Source organism: Lytechinus variegatus, chromosome 7 (genome assembly GCF_018143015.1).
Source record: "Lytechinus variegatus isolate NC3 chromosome 7, Lvar_3.0, whole genome shotgun sequence".
NCBI classification, from domain to species: domain Eukaryota; kingdom Metazoa; phylum Echinodermata; class Echinoidea; order Temnopleuroida; family Toxopneustidae; genus Lytechinus; species Lytechinus variegatus.
In genome coordinates, this window is record NC_054746.1 from 4,716,202 (window position 1) to 4,734,282 (window position 18,081).

The following is an 18,081-nucleotide window of genomic DNA, read 5'->3' on the forward strand; positions in this document are numbered from 1 at the left end:
TACCCACGTGTCTTAAAAGTCAGATCAGAAATTATCCAAAATGAATTGTATGATATAAAATCTATATTTTCCCATTAAAGGTTTGATCATTTCATCCAAACATCTTTCCAAAACGATATATGTATATATATATATTTTTTTTTGGGGGGGGGGGCTTTCATTTTTCACCAAAGGGCTATTTGACAGAGGAACAAGCTTCAAAATTAAATTATACCATAGCATTTTATCCACATGAAATATTGAACGAATAAATATGACAATGCCTTATATTTATTCATCAAGATGAATATGTGGCCGACCAAAACATAATATGATCAAATTCGACAACAAACCCGATGTTTCTACGAAGACCTTTGGGTAATTCCGTAAACTAGTCAACCTTTTGTACATCCAACCCCCATTTTTGTCTCACCTGCAAAGCAGAGTGAGACTATAGGCGCCGCTTTTCCGACGGCGGCGTCAACACCAAATCTTAACCGAAGGTTAAGTTTTTGAAATGACAGCATAACTTAGAAAGAATATGGACTTAGTTCATGAAACTTGGCTATAAGGTCAATCAAGTATAACTGAACATCCTGCCTTAGTTTCAGGTCACATGACCAAGGTCAAAGGTCATTTAGGGTCAATGAACTTTGGCCAAGTTGGGGTATCTGTTGAATTACCATCATAACTTTGAAAGTTTATCGATCTGATTCATGAAACTTGGACATAATCAAGTATTACTGAACATTCTGCCGGAGTTTCAAGTCACATGATTAAGGTCAAAGGTCATTTAGGGTCAATGAACTTTGGCCAAGTTGGGGGCATCTGTTGGATTGCCATCATAACTTTGAAAGTTTATGGATCTGATTCATGAAACTTGGACATAAGAGTAATCAAGTATCTCTGAACATCCTGTGCAAATTTTAGGTCACATGACCAAGGTCAAAGAAAGGTCGTTGAACTTTGGCCATGTTGGGAGTATTTGTTGAATAACCATCATAACTCTGTAAGTGTATGGATCTAGGTCATAAAAATTGGACATAGAGTAAGCAAGTATCACTGAACATCCCATGCGAGTTTCAGGTCACATGACCAAAGTCAAAGGTCATTTAAGGTCAATGATCTTTGGCCATTTTGGAGGTAATTATTGCACTGCTGTAATAACTTTCAAAGTTTATAGATATAGTTTAGGTATTACTGACAAGTCTTAGGTCGCATGATCAAGGTCAAATGTCATTTATTATCAATGAACGTAGTATTGTATCATTATATGAATGGTGTTTTTTGTGAATAATTATTTTATAGTAATTTTCAAAGCCAGCACTGCTGCTATATTGAATCGCGCGATGCAGGTGAGACTGCCAGAGGCGCTCCGCTTGTTCTCAAGTTTTACTTCACTTCATAAACTGACCATGCCATGCATGGTCATATTTGAGAGCATTACAGACTGTCATGAGAACCAGAAATTAGAGACAGAAAATTTCATGAAGGTCTCACATACATGGGGTCGGATGAACATGTTGTATAGAATTGCCCCTTGGCAACAATAACAATGGCAAGTACATGTATATCCGTCAAAATCCGCAAATACGTTTGTTTGGCAAATTCATCTAATTATTTAATTACGTTTTACCCAATAATCATTTTCTATGATGTGCATGTGAAAAGCTTCAGTTTGTCCGTTTTCCGTATTTTCCGATTTTGCAGGATTAATAAAATCTATTTACAACTAAAGGATGTTATGTGTGTAAATCATAATAGAATCCAGAGTACATACGAGAGTATAGTACACATCAGTTCTTCTGTCTTAGATCTTAAATACATTCAGATAAGCGAATAAACAGATGTAGGATAAAATGAAATCAAAGACATGAATATGAATATGACCATCTTATGTAACAAATAAACGTACATTTCTCACTGATGTGTGCATTTCTTATGATCTTACATTTTAATTTAAGAGAGGTTCTTATCAAAAACGATATTATGCAATATTTTCTACAATAGTGATAAGGATCATGACGGTTATTTCATATTCATTCTGAGTTCATTTTTTTTTTCATTCCGGAATCTGAACTCGGCTCAGTCTCATTCTAACCTCTGATAGTGAACGCTGCATCCGATCAAAACGTCGTGGAACCTTTCTTCGCAATAAGTTCCTAAATTTTAAACGATAAAATCAAAACCAAATATTATACACGTTATAGAACCGATATGGATGCTATTCTCATTTTCCACGAGGATCTTTACAAGGGTTCAACTTGCATCCCTGCTCCCATCAAAATACAAACTGTTTCAATATTCATTAATCCTCTTAGCAGCGTGTGCCAATGTGTATATAGATTTGTAATCCCAACATGAATTTATAGCCATTAAGCCATAATCGCCACTTATGGAAGGGATTAGACAACCTCAAAATATTAGTGGAAGGGCCCTATACCGACACATAAAACTCTCAAGTGTTTGTTTATTGTCAGAGACACTTCCCCTGTTACCTTTTTTTTCAAAGTTTTCATATGGATAGACATCAATTCAGGTCCGATTGATAAATATGAAGCTTTAGAAATCGACAATTTATGCGTTGAGGTTTGTCATGAGGTGAATGGAAGCGCGTTGGAGCCTAATAATTTGGAGACAAAATATGATTGTGGGTGGTTTTCTTTCTTTTTTTTTGTGGCAATTGAAGTCGGAGATTGAGAGAATGAGCCAAAAGCCAGAGTAAACCCATTTGGGGGTAACACAGGTGTGCTTGGGTTATGTCGTGATTGCGGTATAACCTCTTTTTCTTTAATGAAAGGCGAAGGTTGATAGAAATCCATTCTACGGGCGTTACTATTATGATACGTCAGCACAGCTTAAGTAAAATAATTCTCCAAGCCACAATGCCATCGGGACGCTTAAAGGGCACTCATTGTGAACACTTCATGTACTCAGGATTTTTTGTGAGAGAACCCCCCTGTCCTTTCTTTTTTCAACCTTTTTATTCAATGTTTCTTCTCTACCAATGTAAGTTTCCTAAAGTTATTTGATGGATGGTTAAGCTATAAAAAGATACTGAAGTATCAGAGTAAATATCCATTTTATATCTTGCAATCGGAAATAATATTTACAATGTGAAGAACATTTCTCTTAGATTACATATGCACAGTTTACTTGTGTTAATTTGGAGGCCACGACTATCGTATGCGCTTAAGAAAACACAACTCCCTTACACACACACACACACACACCCTCACTCACACACACACCCGCGCACACATAGATCAGACAATTTCACAAAATACTCATTTTTCTTGGAGTAGTTAACCATGTATCCAGAGTGCAATGTGTTCTCCAAAGAACTTTGAATATGAGCAGCTATTGTGGTAAATCGACAAATATTGTTTTCTAACTTAATCCAGAATATGCAAAGCAATACGTGCTTTAAGAAGTGCTTTCAAGACAACATCAACAACCTGTTAAGACCGTGTGGAACCCTTACAGTCGTCGACAGTACGTACTTCCTGATTGGTGCATTTCTGCCTAACTTATGCACACTTTACAGGCAAATTCTCGCTCTGCATGTGGACGAGGTGTACGTTGAAGTAGTGTATGCCACCAGCCCGATCCCGATTTGAGAACCGAAAGGGTGCATTCATACACCCCCTCCACCATTTCTGCACCCCTATCCGCCAAGTGGAAAGGTTTATTCTGTTTAACGTCCTGCTTTGGAAAGGTAAGTTTGATTTTACAAAACAATCTTGATTACATTGTGTTCACTCGAGATGATAATTATTTTGCATTAGGTTTACAATAGTTTCTATTTCAATAACACGATTTTGTTCTTAAGGGATTATATCGACTATATAAGTTCATGAAAGCTCAATCTCTGCCTCGTTCTTTCGCCGAAACTTCGGCGGTGTCAATGGCATACGATGTAGGGGCTTTTCCGGCCATTCTGCGTGGTTTGACTTATATATTGTCATGTCATTTAAATAAACGTCTCTGATATGACATGAATGAGATGTGAGAAAATCTAGTGACGTGTATGTCCAGTGTGGAAATTTTCACATAGTGATTCTCAGTACTATATATATATGTATATATATGTGTGTATATATATATATATATATATATATATATATATATATATATATATATACATATACACATACACACACACACCCTCACACATATTATAAATCCTTATTATTGAAAAGGAGAGGAAATCGTAATGTAGATGCAGAATTTAGTCATAAAGCATTAAGGTAAAAGAAATAGTTCCATAGTCAAAGTTTTCAACGTAGCAAAAGTATGATATTCACAAACTAAGAAGTTAATAACTACATCAATATTTTCTACTGTTTTAATTTTCTCATTTTATATTTCTTTCCGACTTTAGAAAACCTGAAAACAGAGGGAAAATAAGAATCCTTTTCCCCAATCGACATCTTAATCAACAGGTAAGAAACTATCAGTAGATATTATACTGACGTAAATTACTGGAATTTTCTTCCGGAATTTCTAGTCATTATGCATACATGTGATTTGATGGAAATAGATCCTTGAATAATTATCTAAATTGCATTTTTATTTGAAAAAAGACACGTAAATGATGCAGAATCTATTTGTTTTTCTCAGTACTGTCAACTTTGTTAAAAGAATCATCAATATATGAGTGTTTTATTAAACTTTAGAAATGCATGAATTATTCAAAACAATACTCTATTCATATAATTCAACATGAACCAGCCTATATACTTTTCGTAATAGTTTTTAAATGATTAGTTGAATTAGTGTGTTAAGGGTATATGCTAGAAGTTTGTACCCCCAAAATAGTGAGAGTGTGTGGGTTAAAATGTGCGTGTGTATTATTTTTGTATATGGTGGAGTTTTCAGAACCTACAGTGGCGCTACAAGTGCATTTTTGGCAATCTATTAGACTTAGAACTCTAATGCATTTATAAGCTTGCCGATATTTTACTATATTGCTATTATACTTCGATATACTCGTATCAGATTGCTGAATTAAGTTAAAGGAATTTATTCTGCAAACTTTGCTGATAGAAATCGAATAAAAGATTGTTCCATTGTCTCACTTACATACACTCATTCACTAACCATTTAGAAGACAAAAAATGTATATGTAATTGTTAAGAAATTATTAGCAATAATTCGGTATGTAAGCGAAATCATCACGAGAAACATTGCCTATATTTCTCTTAAAAGGAAAGATGAGTATGTTCTCAAGTAAATGTTTAAAGAGTAATCCTGTGAACACCTCAAACATTTTCAAAGAGAAAGAATAAAAGTACTCGAAATCATTGCTCTACCGTCATGGCCGCCTTTTTTCTTGATTTATCGTGTATGACACTCAAAGAAAAACTTTGCATGCCAATTAACACAGTAATCTTAAATGTCTGATTTAATTTGAAATGCCTACAAGACATACAGTGTCAGTTGTATCGTGCATAACCACAAATATATACGTGATAACCACAAACTCCTTGTAAAATACACATTTTTCAAGTCTTTAGAGTACAATATTGCTCTTGATCATCGTCATTAATCATAGTGATATATGTAGTGATTATGACATATTGCCTCCTGCCCTGTTCGTTATGAGCCATTGCCAGCCAAACCTGGTGGCTCGAAAATTACTTTGTCAATAGAAAATGGCGTAATCTTGGGATTATCCCACTAAGTAGATTATAACCTTTTGTGCACTTCGCTTTCCAATAGAATATAACATTTCACTTATAATATCACGTTTATTTTAGAATAAGTGACAGAGTGGACCTGGAAAGTGCATCGAGGAAGCGGTATATATTTCGTACTCGTGGATATAGTCTTCAATTATTTTTTGCTTGGTATAAATCGTTGGCACTACTCACGATGCCAACAAGTGCGTACGGAGCATCGACTTCGCGCACAGTTATGTGTGTATCGTTTATGGTTTTTTTTATGGATGACATTAAAAAGAAAACATTTTACTATATTTGAGCTCTTATAATTTGTTTAAATATTTCCTTTATTTAAGCTAAAATGAACTAAAGCAATAAGAATATTCTAGTAGAGCTGTTCTAGTAGATTTCACGTCATGAGCTGGAGCGTTGTGGCCCAGTGGATTAGTCTTCTGACTTTGAAACATACGGTCGTGGGTTCGAATCCCAACAATGGCGTAATTTCATTCAGCAAGAAATTTATCCACATTGTGCTGCACTCAACCCAGGTGAGGTGAATAGGTACCCGGTAGGAAGAAATTTCTTGAATGCTTGAGCGCCTAGGTAGCCCACCTAAAGCTGGGGGTAATAATAAAAGCAGGGTCTGCTGGGAACAATTTTCATAACTGAAGTGGCTTACCTGGGTATATTTACCAATATCATTATTATCGTTAATATGAGCTTATGTCTTTCTTCATAACAATGATTGGGCAGTAAACATTATTATAATGTTTAACTGTGCATACGTATTGTATTATGTAGTACTAACAGAATGTCGATAATTAGATAACAAATTCAACCAAAACAGGTTAAACCGCAACTTTATCAACGAATGTGTGAGCAGTCACATCTGATGGTTGCATAGTTACGTAACAAAGAATAGGTGACGTCAATTTGACTTAGAAACCAAGTGCAATATCTATAGATCCACCCAACCCCCCACCCCCCCAAAAAAAAAAATTCCTCGGTGAGATTGGGCAAAATTGAGGAAAAACAAAAAAATCAGAAATATTCATCTTACAACTAATTACTAAAAATCAGTGATCACAACCAATTTCTGAAAACAGTATTTGCAGGTGAGGATATGAAGCCTTTGGCCTTAAAATACATATTTTCAATAGTGATTTAAGTTCACCTGATTTGAATATACAATTATGTCGTTTCTTAATTTAGATTCATCCAAAAACGTAGTGTATTAAATTAAATAGTACTCTAAAATCTATGAAATTCAACGTTTATGTTATCAAAAGTAAATTCGAATATGGGATATGATACTAGACGAACCTAACCTTATATGGGAAATTCCGTAAAATAATCAAACGTTTTGTACATTCGACCCCCAAGTTTTACTCCACTTCATAAACTGACCAAGTCATGGTCATTTGAGAGCATTACAGACTGTCAAAATTCAAATTGAATTCGAACCAGAAATCAGAGACAGAAAATTTCATGAAGGTGTCACGTTCATGTGGTCAGACGTACATATCTTATGGAATTGCCTATATATGATTTCAAAACTAAAGATTTTAATTTTGATTTTTTATATCTCCGTGACCACTGTACGTTTCGATTTGTTTTAAATCTCTTATATTCGGAGTGTACAACTGAATACAAATTAAGAGAGCTTTGAAATTAACAGATTACATGTTTTATGCTTTACAATGATTACTCTCCGTGCAAAAAATGACAACATAAAGAATTTGGAAGAAATGATTCTACGAATAGATTTGAAACAAGATGTGTTCGGTAAGGTTTTAGTGCTACTTGTATAGGGTATATAGGCCAATATAGCCAAGGTCTTATATCAGTGTAGAGTGTAAACTAATTAGGTAACCGGGTCAATATTTACATTGAGCCACCAATCAAGACAAGTTGGAAATCATTAATTAACTCCAGATCTATTGTTTCAGGCTAGGTTCTTTACCGAAGATAAATGTTAAATTCGTAATGACAAAATATCGCAGTACAACACTTAATAGTGCATGCAAGTAGGCAAGTGTATTAATGTTAAGAATGATTCGAAGTAGTATAAGATAAGCTCCCTTGTCTCTGATAAAATCGAAACATTTGGACAATTTTCATGATAACAAAAACATGTTTCATGAACACGCTGAAAATTATTTTATCTCCACATTCAAGCATTCATTTCCCAATTTATGTATCTATTTCTCATTTTCATGATTGATTTTCCTTATAATTCAAAATAACAAAAGTAAATATACTCTAATCTGCTTTGCTCGTATTACTTTTCTAGAAAACATGCTGTTTAATCTCATTGAAAATTAATCATCACTGTTCTGTTCACCCTGATTTCTGAACAATGCAGTGTGTAATTGAGTATGTAATGCAATGATTAATGAAACAATTAAGTTGATTGGTTAAATCATCGATCTACTCCCCCTTAATCTACCCCTTAATCGAATTCCACTGACAGGCTATATACCACACTTAACGTAACTTAAGGACTAATAGTTATGTTACTCAACCGCTAATGATGCGCTATCAGCCATTTAAGATTTATGACTTTGTCTTTCTCTCATAATTATCTGCACAGTGAAGTCTGTTAACAAAACGGTCTAATTGGTATATAGCCTCCGCAAGAGTCACCATAGGCTATAATAGTAGTAATGCATGGTGATAATGGCGCTTTGGACCAGTGAGCAAATGATGTATGCATACTTAGAAGAGAATCGCGTAGTCAATGTATACAATCTAAACAAAAACGTTGGGAGTGTTTGCGTAATCGGGTCTACAATTCAAACATACATGAAGTCAGTGTGGCTCTTGTGGCGGGGAGTGCATACAGTTATGGAGTTTTATTAGATAGCTCCATGAAAAAAGGGTCCCTTTTCTTATCATCAACCTGTTCCATTGCTTGCAGCAACGTCATCTCTCGTACACTAATTATTCACAGGACCAAAAGTACACATTTTCATCACTATCCTTAAGTTTATGTCCGATATTCACTGTAACAAAATTAAGGACAAAAAGAAAACAAATAAGTGAGAAATAACAACAACATCAATAATAATGATTATGATAATGATAAGAAAATATTCAAATAATTTTGTAAATCTTATCATCATTTTCACCATGTTCTTTTAGAAAGAGCATGATTTCTTTTTAAATTGCGCGTTCCAGAAGGAGAAAGTGTGTTTTCAATATTTACCAGCATGTTTCAACCCTCTCTTCCTTTTTTACAAGCTCATGGTATTCTCTTAATAAGCATATTTTACGAGGCCGCCATCATTTTCAAGCTTAACCGCTCACGATGGCGGTCTCCTGCATTCGTTTAAACTGATATTTTCTTTTAATCTAATATCGCTTCTTGTTGATATTTATTTTTCATTGCTTTGTTATGACTATTGCTTTATTGTTTTGTAAAACTGAAATGTATCACCTTTGTAGATGTTATAATGCATATTTATCTTGAATGCAGAAATAAAATAAAATCAATCAATTTTGACTGTCGGGTTTTAAACCACTCCCTCCCCACGCAATCTCTATCTCTCCACCGCCCCCCCCCCCCCTTTTTAATTCCCCGATCTCTTTTGAATATGTCTTCTTGTCCCAATGCGGCTTTTTTTATCACTTCAGGGGCCCGTTGCAGAAAGAGTTGCGTTTAAACGCAAGTCAAAAAATCAATTGCAAGTCCCAAATGCGCGCTGTTGATTGGTCGAAAATCAAGTTGCGCATGATTTTTAGAGTTGCAATCGATTGCAACTCTTTCTGCAACGGGCCCCAGATATGCTGTGGTTTGGTCTTCATACGTTACCAGAACTTAGCATGCCAATGCAGAATCATTCATTCAGCTGGCTAAAAATATGGGGAGCTTTTCATAAAACAAAATAGTGATTTGCGCTTAGCCAATCAGATGCAGGGATTTTGGTAGCTTATAATAATAGTCAATAAATGTAACGCTCCAATGGATGTGAATATAGAGTTGAGAAGAATAAGAGTAGAAATTGAAAAATATTTGAAATTATTTTCATGACATAAAAATGATCATACAACATTCACAACATTCAACAATGATTTAATGCCTAACCAAACTATTTTCATCAACAGCCATTTTCTTCTTCAATTTTGAGTGCTGCATGCTTGCATGCTTCAAGCATAGAGCTGGCTTCATGCTTCAAGGTACTGTAGATAAACACATTTAATTTCTTTGTGGCGAATTAAAAAATAAAATACATGTGGGTCGTCCTCGACAAGTGAAATATGCACCATATATAATTATTCTCATCTGTTTTATATACTCATTCATTTGTCATTCTAAATGGTATAAACTGCTTACATACAAACTCAGTGTAAAAGGGCTGATAAACAAATGCCCCTAACTGAAAGAACGCTGTCTACTCCTCTCTGCGCGTTATTCGTCGGATTATGAACGCTACACAGCACTTGAATTCTGCGTGGAAAACAAGATATTTCTTTTCAAAGGTTAGGTCAAAAAATGAAAACAGCCTCGTGTCACACGGAAGCTAGAAAGTAAGGGTATTGTTGGAGACGCCCTGGGCTCTGTTAAGTCTTACAGGAGTTACAACTTAGGTTACTCTCATACAGAGTAGTGTTAGACTGGGTGATACAGCCAGGGTAACCCCACTTCCTGTGTACAGATCATACTGGTAGCAAACTTGTACCAACACACACACAAAAAAAACATTAATTAAAATAAATGCCCGATGCAGAATGGATTTAGATTTCAGCTTTGTCTTTCACAAACATTGGACCAATGTAAGGGAACCCAAAGAGAATTAACTTTAGATGTAGATTGAATGATATTTCTGTGTTCTGACTATGCATTCGACTTACAGATGACAAATTATTGGGAAACCACATTTGGGTGAATCTATTCACCTGCCTTTTATATTTCACCCAATGATGTGGTTAGATGAAAAGATATTGTCAAAACTGATGAATGATTATCATGATTGTAGTATTGTGATGCGAACCAGTTGGGGTGAAAGAGCAGACCAATCCTTAATTCTGATTTTATTTTAAAGTGGTTACAAGCATTTGCGCATATTGTACCTCAAGTTAATGCGATGATTTCTATTTTAACTCTCTTATATTTTTTTGTTAATAATTGTATATGATATAAACATCTTGTGACCTCCGACCCCAATATCAATCGAGGTTAAAATTGGATTGAGTAAAAATAAAAAGATATCTAAGAAGTTATACTTAACGTTGTTATATCGTGGCTTTATTAATCGTTATGTATGCTGGTAAATGGGTTCTTGACCGATCCCAGCAGAAAACCATTCAAAAGACTTAAAATCAATGATCCAATATAATTCATCCATTTACGATTGGAATGATAATTATTATCAATCCTTCAGCTTGTATAACACTAATTTGAACATGGGAGAGTGAAACACGATATCAATAATTGAAAATAAGAGAATACAAGTTTAATGTAACCCTATATCACCGTCTTACGAAAGCGGAAAGCGCGCGCGAGGATGTACGCTCGCAGGTGGACACACACACTCGCCATTTTGGCAGCGTTGGGTTTCCAAAATGAAATGTAATTTTGACAAATCTAAGCTAACAAAGCGGTACATCAAAGCAATGGGAAAGAGAAATAAAAAAAAAGATTCTAGAAAATTCGGGTAATTATTGCAGATGTTTAACGAAATCGATTTGTTTATTTCATTTTTATTTGGGGGGAGAGGCTAAAAAGAACTATATAATAAAATCAATTTTAGGCCTATTATTTTGAAAAAAAAATGAATACAATTATGTCCCATAATTATCATAAGATGTTTTGATAGCATTTGATTTTATTTTAAAGTAAAATGTGAAAACAATAATTGGTGATACTAATAAGAGTGGATGGCATATCTGCGATGATTTCATGGTGGCAATGTGACATTGGTAGTCAAAAACATATTTCAGACAAGATAATGAAATGATTCATTATTTTGGTCATTATTTTGTAGGTTCCAGTTCATGGATTTTAAGGAAACTTTGCCTTACCCTTTTTTATACCTTGATTGTATTTATTGTGGAAGTGACTGAGGTTTGCAAAGTGACATATTGGTCTATTGCTAATAATGTCTACCAGTAATACATCATGAGCAATGATTTATGCATGGGTTTTTTAAGGCTAGTGCATGCATGTATCATTAGGCAAGAAAAAACATTCTTCGTTTCCATTTCCCCAAAACGACATGTGTCTAAGATTGAATGTTATCGTCGATGGTATACGTTGTCGTTTAATTTGGCTGGAAGCTATATATGAAGAGAGAAAAGATGAGAATGGGGAGAGGGTGAAATGAACTGACATTTTAGCAAAGTAGATCATCTGTCAACGAATTCCCCATTGCTGGACCTGTGGGATACATAGATGCCCGCGTGAGGCCCGCCTCGCATAGAGGCTCCACCGCCCGATAGACAGACAAACGCCCCCCTTGCTTGATTAAAATCTCCGCTCCAACTTGGGATACGGGCGGGGTGGGACGCAGCATGCAAACCACTGCACATTGAGATGAAAGAGAGAGATAGAGAGAAGGGGAGACGAGAGAAGGGAAGATGGGGATATTTTCTAAGATAATTAATTGGAGTAACTTTGCTCCTGCCCCACGATTGATTTATTCGCCAACGGTTAGAACGCCTTCAGCTTCCGCATCACTGTATCCCTTCCTCTGTGTCCATATGCCCCTCCGATCATGACGATGGTTGGACCGTGCCCGTGACACCTAATTGAATTAATTGTTAACGAGCTCACTGTGTTTATACCTGATTACGGGAGATTGATGATTAATTAATTGGGTTAGATGCCCCACACAAACGATACAGAACGACGGTAAGCGCGGTGGGAAGGAATTTTACACCTGACAGGATCCAAAATAACAAGTTCTAACCTCACTCAATTTTCAAAGACGTATATAAGAATTGATAGAATAGAGACCATGGCTTCACCCCCAAATTGAGAAGATGGATTCGTGTATTTTGTTTCCGACACCCCTCCCCATCAGAAAAAATCACAGGATGAAAAGAGGAGGGGAAACGGAGAAGAATCATCCGTAAAATGCTTTTAGGCTTTGAGTGAGCATCTAGCACCAGGGAATCTTTGGAGGGGTAATAAGGGGGTTTGTTTGGGAGCCTCGGGATTCGGCTAGGGGTAATGAAGGATGGGTTTAGATACTGGTGTCTTCATGGAAATTAGACATAAGATGAGATCTTTATTCTAAAGGAGGGATAGAGAGAAAGGGGGAGGGAGAGAGATATGGAGACGGGAGAGGGAGGAAGAGATAAATGACTTTAAGTGATTAGCTTACTGCATTTTTCTCTTTCCCATTTCAATTAAATCAATGTATGGATATAAATGCATTCCATTGGGGGTTTCCCCCTGCGTTTTTAGTAACGCATGTTTTTATTCATCTTCTCTTTTTTTTTGCTTCTTAATTACTTTTGATTTCGCCTTCAAAATGCGGTGCTGAGATAAAAAGGCGGATACTTTGTTTCCCGAGATCCTAAATCACTTAAATCTAGTATTCCTAGGACGCCATTCATCCATCATCTTATTACTGATATTGTATACTAATGAATGTGAAAAATCATTGCATGAAAATCCTCATTTTCCATCCAGTAACTTAACTCTGAAATTCAATGTTTTTTAATAAATTTCAAGAGAGAAAGAAATTGTTTCGAGTTTATTCAGACTTTTACAAAACATTTTCATATAAAAATTTATTTGAAATAGATCAAACCATTTTAGATGATATTTTTAATGGCATTTTACTTGTCAAAGGGTTGATCTGAATGTTACACCGTCCGTTCTAAATAGAATGCTTAATAATGATGATGACAATGATAATAATAATGATAATGATAAGTGATAATTATAACAATAAGTAATAATAACTAAGCACGAGAAATCTTATTGATCATCATCGTTATTATAAATATTGATTGGAAAAAGTATACTAAATATTCGAAATTCAATAAAATGGTATACAAAAAGGGTAATTAACATCTAGTCTCATCGACTTCAGTGCGCACACTCTTAAATAGTTGGGCAAATATATTTTTAACCAACACTGGTTAACATACTGGCCACACAACACTATTTGTTGGGTAATCAGTTTGCTATATGGTTGCTAACCCATGAGATTTTACCCAACTTTCCAATTGCCCAACAGTTGGTTGTATCGACATTAGGCCATTGTCCAACTCTAGAAAATCAGCTACTGGGCAATTGTAGTAGATTTAGTTGGAACTTCCAACTATTAATATTGGGCGACAGTCATGAAAGTCGGCAAGTTCCAACTAAACCTGAGTATCTCCTGTAACTTTCTTATAACTAATTTGAAATACGGGTTCTCTGAAAATTAAACTGCTTAGTATGTGAGTAAACGTTACAATAAAAATCATAATAGTTTGGGAACGCCCCAGGCACCAGCTGGTAATATTTTGCATTTGGTGCTGGTTAGTAAATTTAACTAATCTTTTGTGCATGATTAGAAAAGGTATGATCTCGTGAATTCCATTCCAAAAATTCCTCAAGACTAAATATTTAAGAAAGCCTTGCATTTTATTACAAGTTTAGTTTTTCTCATTGCATATCAATTTTGCTATTTTCACATGGCACACGACCGATTTCACAAAATGCAACATGTAAAACATAATTGCCCAGCTTCCCCATCTTTGGTATACGATGAGATGACAAGCCCTTATTATACCTTACTATCTCATACCCAATGAAATTCACCAAACTTTTTGGGGAAAATGTTCTCATCACCACATGGTGTCAGTAAAACATCATCAAATATTTGAGTAAACACAATCGCCCGAAAAATGGTAAAATAACTGGAATGCTCAATGAGTAAATAACGATTGCCCATAATCATGGTATGTATTTTTCAACCAACCAACAACATACCAACTAAATTAATCCATTTTTTAAGAGTGCACTACTGTTTTGTGGAACTATGCAGATATTTAGAGTTTGAACTTGTTTTTAATATTCTCCGCATTAACATGATTAAAGTAAGACGGAGGGGTAGTAATCCTGTAGACTGTGTGTTTTCCGTATCAAATTTACATGATCTTCTCTTGATATGAAATGACTGTGGACGGGTAAAGGCCTATATACTAACGGGATGGACGCATTGGAGACCGTTCATGAACGCATCGTGGTCGCCAAAGAGACCAAGCAATGATTTCTGTACTTACGTCCTAAAACAAGACGGAGTTACAACAACTTGTAGAGCGGATTGAAAGTGGCTACACGGCACGGGCGCGTTGGGTGCTTTTCAATGTCAAATTTAGATCATCTTAACTTGATATGAAATGAGTATTTCCGGGTATAGCGTGGACGCATCTGAGATCGAGTATGAACGCACCATGGTCGTATCAGAGGCGAAGGCAATACAGATACTATCCCGACTATACCAGCACGGTTTACGCTGTGAGAGGAACTGGTTGGGAGAGATAAAGTTGCAGATAATGGTTTAAATTAATTATTGTTATGAAATAATGTTTCCTCATATTTTCAAGATACAGTATCATACCAGAAGACTTTCAAATCAGTATTTTAAATGGAGAGGAATCGTGTCCTTAACACTTTCCAGGGTAACTTAACAGAATTCTTTGTCCATTTTATGTACATATATAATTATTATGTCAATCCAACACCTTGCACGTTTTGTGGAGCACTTCTGGGTTAAGCGTGTACTATTGCTTAGGTATACCAAAGACCCATGGTCTCTGTGTTTGAACTGATGAACACTCATGAATGTGCATTAAAACACGTTCAGACGATCTTTGTCTACCATTCATTAACCATTCATTGGTTAGGTTAGGCGGAGTAAATCTCTGTAAACCGGCTTAGCTCACGTCGATCCCATAAAAGGGTGCTTGGTTCGCCCCCCCCCCTCTTCAAACCCCCAAGGCTGACCCAGTACTTAGTACTCATCAAACATCTTCTTCTAAGACAGTGATAGACAAAGAGATGTAGAAATAGATATATAAAGAGAGAGAGAGAGAAGGGGGGGGGTAAAATATTAAATAATTTTAAGCTTACTCTAAAGCTACACAAAATTATTATTGTTATTATCATTATTTTTATTTATTATTTTCATAATTATTATTATCATTACTATCATTATCATCATTATAATATATGATTATCTAATTGTTATTATTGTAATTATCATTATTATTATTATCATCATTACTATTATTATTGTTATTATTATTTATCAATATCAATCCAGGCTTACATTCAATAGGTTTCTTCGTTCTGCAAATGAAAATTTCTCAACTGTCAAAAAACAAAATTTGGGGATTCATAGGTTATTTTCAGGCTCTGTTCCCACGTCTCTGGAATTCTCTTTCATCTTCGCTTTGATCTATTCCCAATATTACAGTATTCAGATTCAAATTAAACACTTCTGTCATGAAAAAAGAACATGTTCAACATCGCTCCATTTACAGAGACCTTGATATGTATATATTTTTTGTATAATAATAATAATTTCTAATTCACTTTGGTTGTATATTTCAATTTTTTTACATTGTGCAGCGCCTTGATATGGATTTCATGAAAAGCGTCATATATTAAGACTAAGTTATTATAATCATAATAATAATAACTATTAATATATCATCATCTTCTCATTATTCTTGTTGTTACTACGATTTTCCCATAATGACGAAAAGCGGCTACAAAAAGCAAACAAAAAAATGATACGAATATAAAATGAAATCTTACAATCATAGGGGTTTATGGTTTCCATTTTTATTTATGTAAATATTTGTGACTGTTTTGATGTTTTGGTATTTTTGTAACCATATATTGGTCTGTGAGCGGCCTCGTTATTTTGTGTTTTTTCTCTAATGACTTCTGTAGTGATTCACGAAGTTCCTTTACGGTCAAAATATTTTGTACATTTATTTTGTATAATTGTACTTTGTATTCCGATGTCCTGTGATTTCCTATACTGTAATGATGCCAATGATATCTATTTATATACAAATGTGGAAAATAAACGTAATGAACTTGAAAAAAAAATCATGAACAATCTTAAGAATCTGGATTTGAAAATAGACAGCAAAACTCAGTTGCTTTGAAATAATATTTTAAAAATGATTGAAAAAATGTTGTAATTATATACAATTCAGACGGTAGTGGCTGTATTTTTTTTAACCATTACATCAAGCACCGCGACGTTTCTCGAAGTGCCTAAAAAGTTTTAAATTGCGATGCATCTTTTTGGTATCCATGTCTTTTTGGAGACTATAAAATGTGCGTGAATGTTTGGTATTACATTCCACCCCCTCTCTTTCCTGCAATATGTGTTTTCAGTTGTATTTCTTTATCTCGACTTCTGTAAATGCTGGATGCCCTCCAAATTATGATAATGAAGTTAGATGAAGTAGCAATGAAAGATATCTATCATTTTGAATCATTGATTTGATGAATATCTCTAGGATAATCCCTCTCATCTTCGTCTTGATCAAACTCAAGATGACATCTCCCGTACTTTATCCCGACCCGGTTTCACAAAATATAATCATTATGCGTACGAGAATCCCTGATACAAGACTGATACTCCGCCAAGAGTGTCCTACTCGTATTGTTTCATTTGTATGGTTTTTTATTTTTCGACATACATACATAGTCGAAGGAACAAAACCATACAGACCATTTTTGTTTCAATACACATGACGCTCTTTTCACCCGAAATGGTATAAAAGCAACATTATTTGAAACAAAATAATTCATCATTTCGAACGCGATAATACTGTATCTGCTTGTTTGACAGTACCGTATTAGGAGGAGTATTATTTCTAAAACATGAATTTGAATGAAATCGCAGTCAAGCTTAGCTTAGTGGCATCCCCTGCAACCTTTCAAAAATCGATATGTTTTCGTACAAAATGCAAATTGTTCAATGTTTTGCTTGTCAGTTATACGTATATCATTATTGTATTTTCTTTGTTAATGTGATTATGAAAAAGTGTTGCAGGAACCAATAAATGAAATGAAATAACTTAATACCTCACCGATTTCACCTGTCATATCAACATATATCTGGACCCTTCAGAGAACCAGTCACTTTGACTGAAGTTTCAACCCATTTGTGGATAATCAATGAAAAAAGTTGGACTTGCTCGTAATTTAAAAAAAAAATATGCTATATACAAGAATTCAAAAACTCATCCTCTCATTACGTCATTGTGCAGTGTGGCCATTTTTTTTATATTAATTTTATAGTTGAAAATATGTCGATTAATCATCATGAGACATTTTTTAAGCTGTGCTTGATTTTACTGGAAATTGTTAGCAGATTATTCTTTGGTGTTCATGGTTCCATTTTCCATTTTAAGTTTGGATGTACCGTTTGAAAAGGTTTTTTACATAAATTATACACATCAACTT

General features: G+C 34.8%; 1 protein-coding gene across 1 annotated transcript in view; it reads left to right on the forward strand.

Annotated features, from left to right (window-relative positions):
- The first annotated feature begins 3,596 nt into the window (after nucleotides 1–3,596).
- Nucleotides 3,597–18,081, forward strand: part of LOC121418261 (homeobox protein OTX) — a 42,036-nt gene continuing 27,551 nt past the window's right edge. Inside the window, exons 1-2 of the mRNA XM_041612031.1 lie at nucleotides 3,597–3,697; nucleotides 4,364–4,424. The gene's annotated coding sequence lies outside the window, so the exon portion shown is untranslated. The remainder of the gene's footprint in view (nucleotides 3,698–4,363; nucleotides 4,425–18,081) is intronic.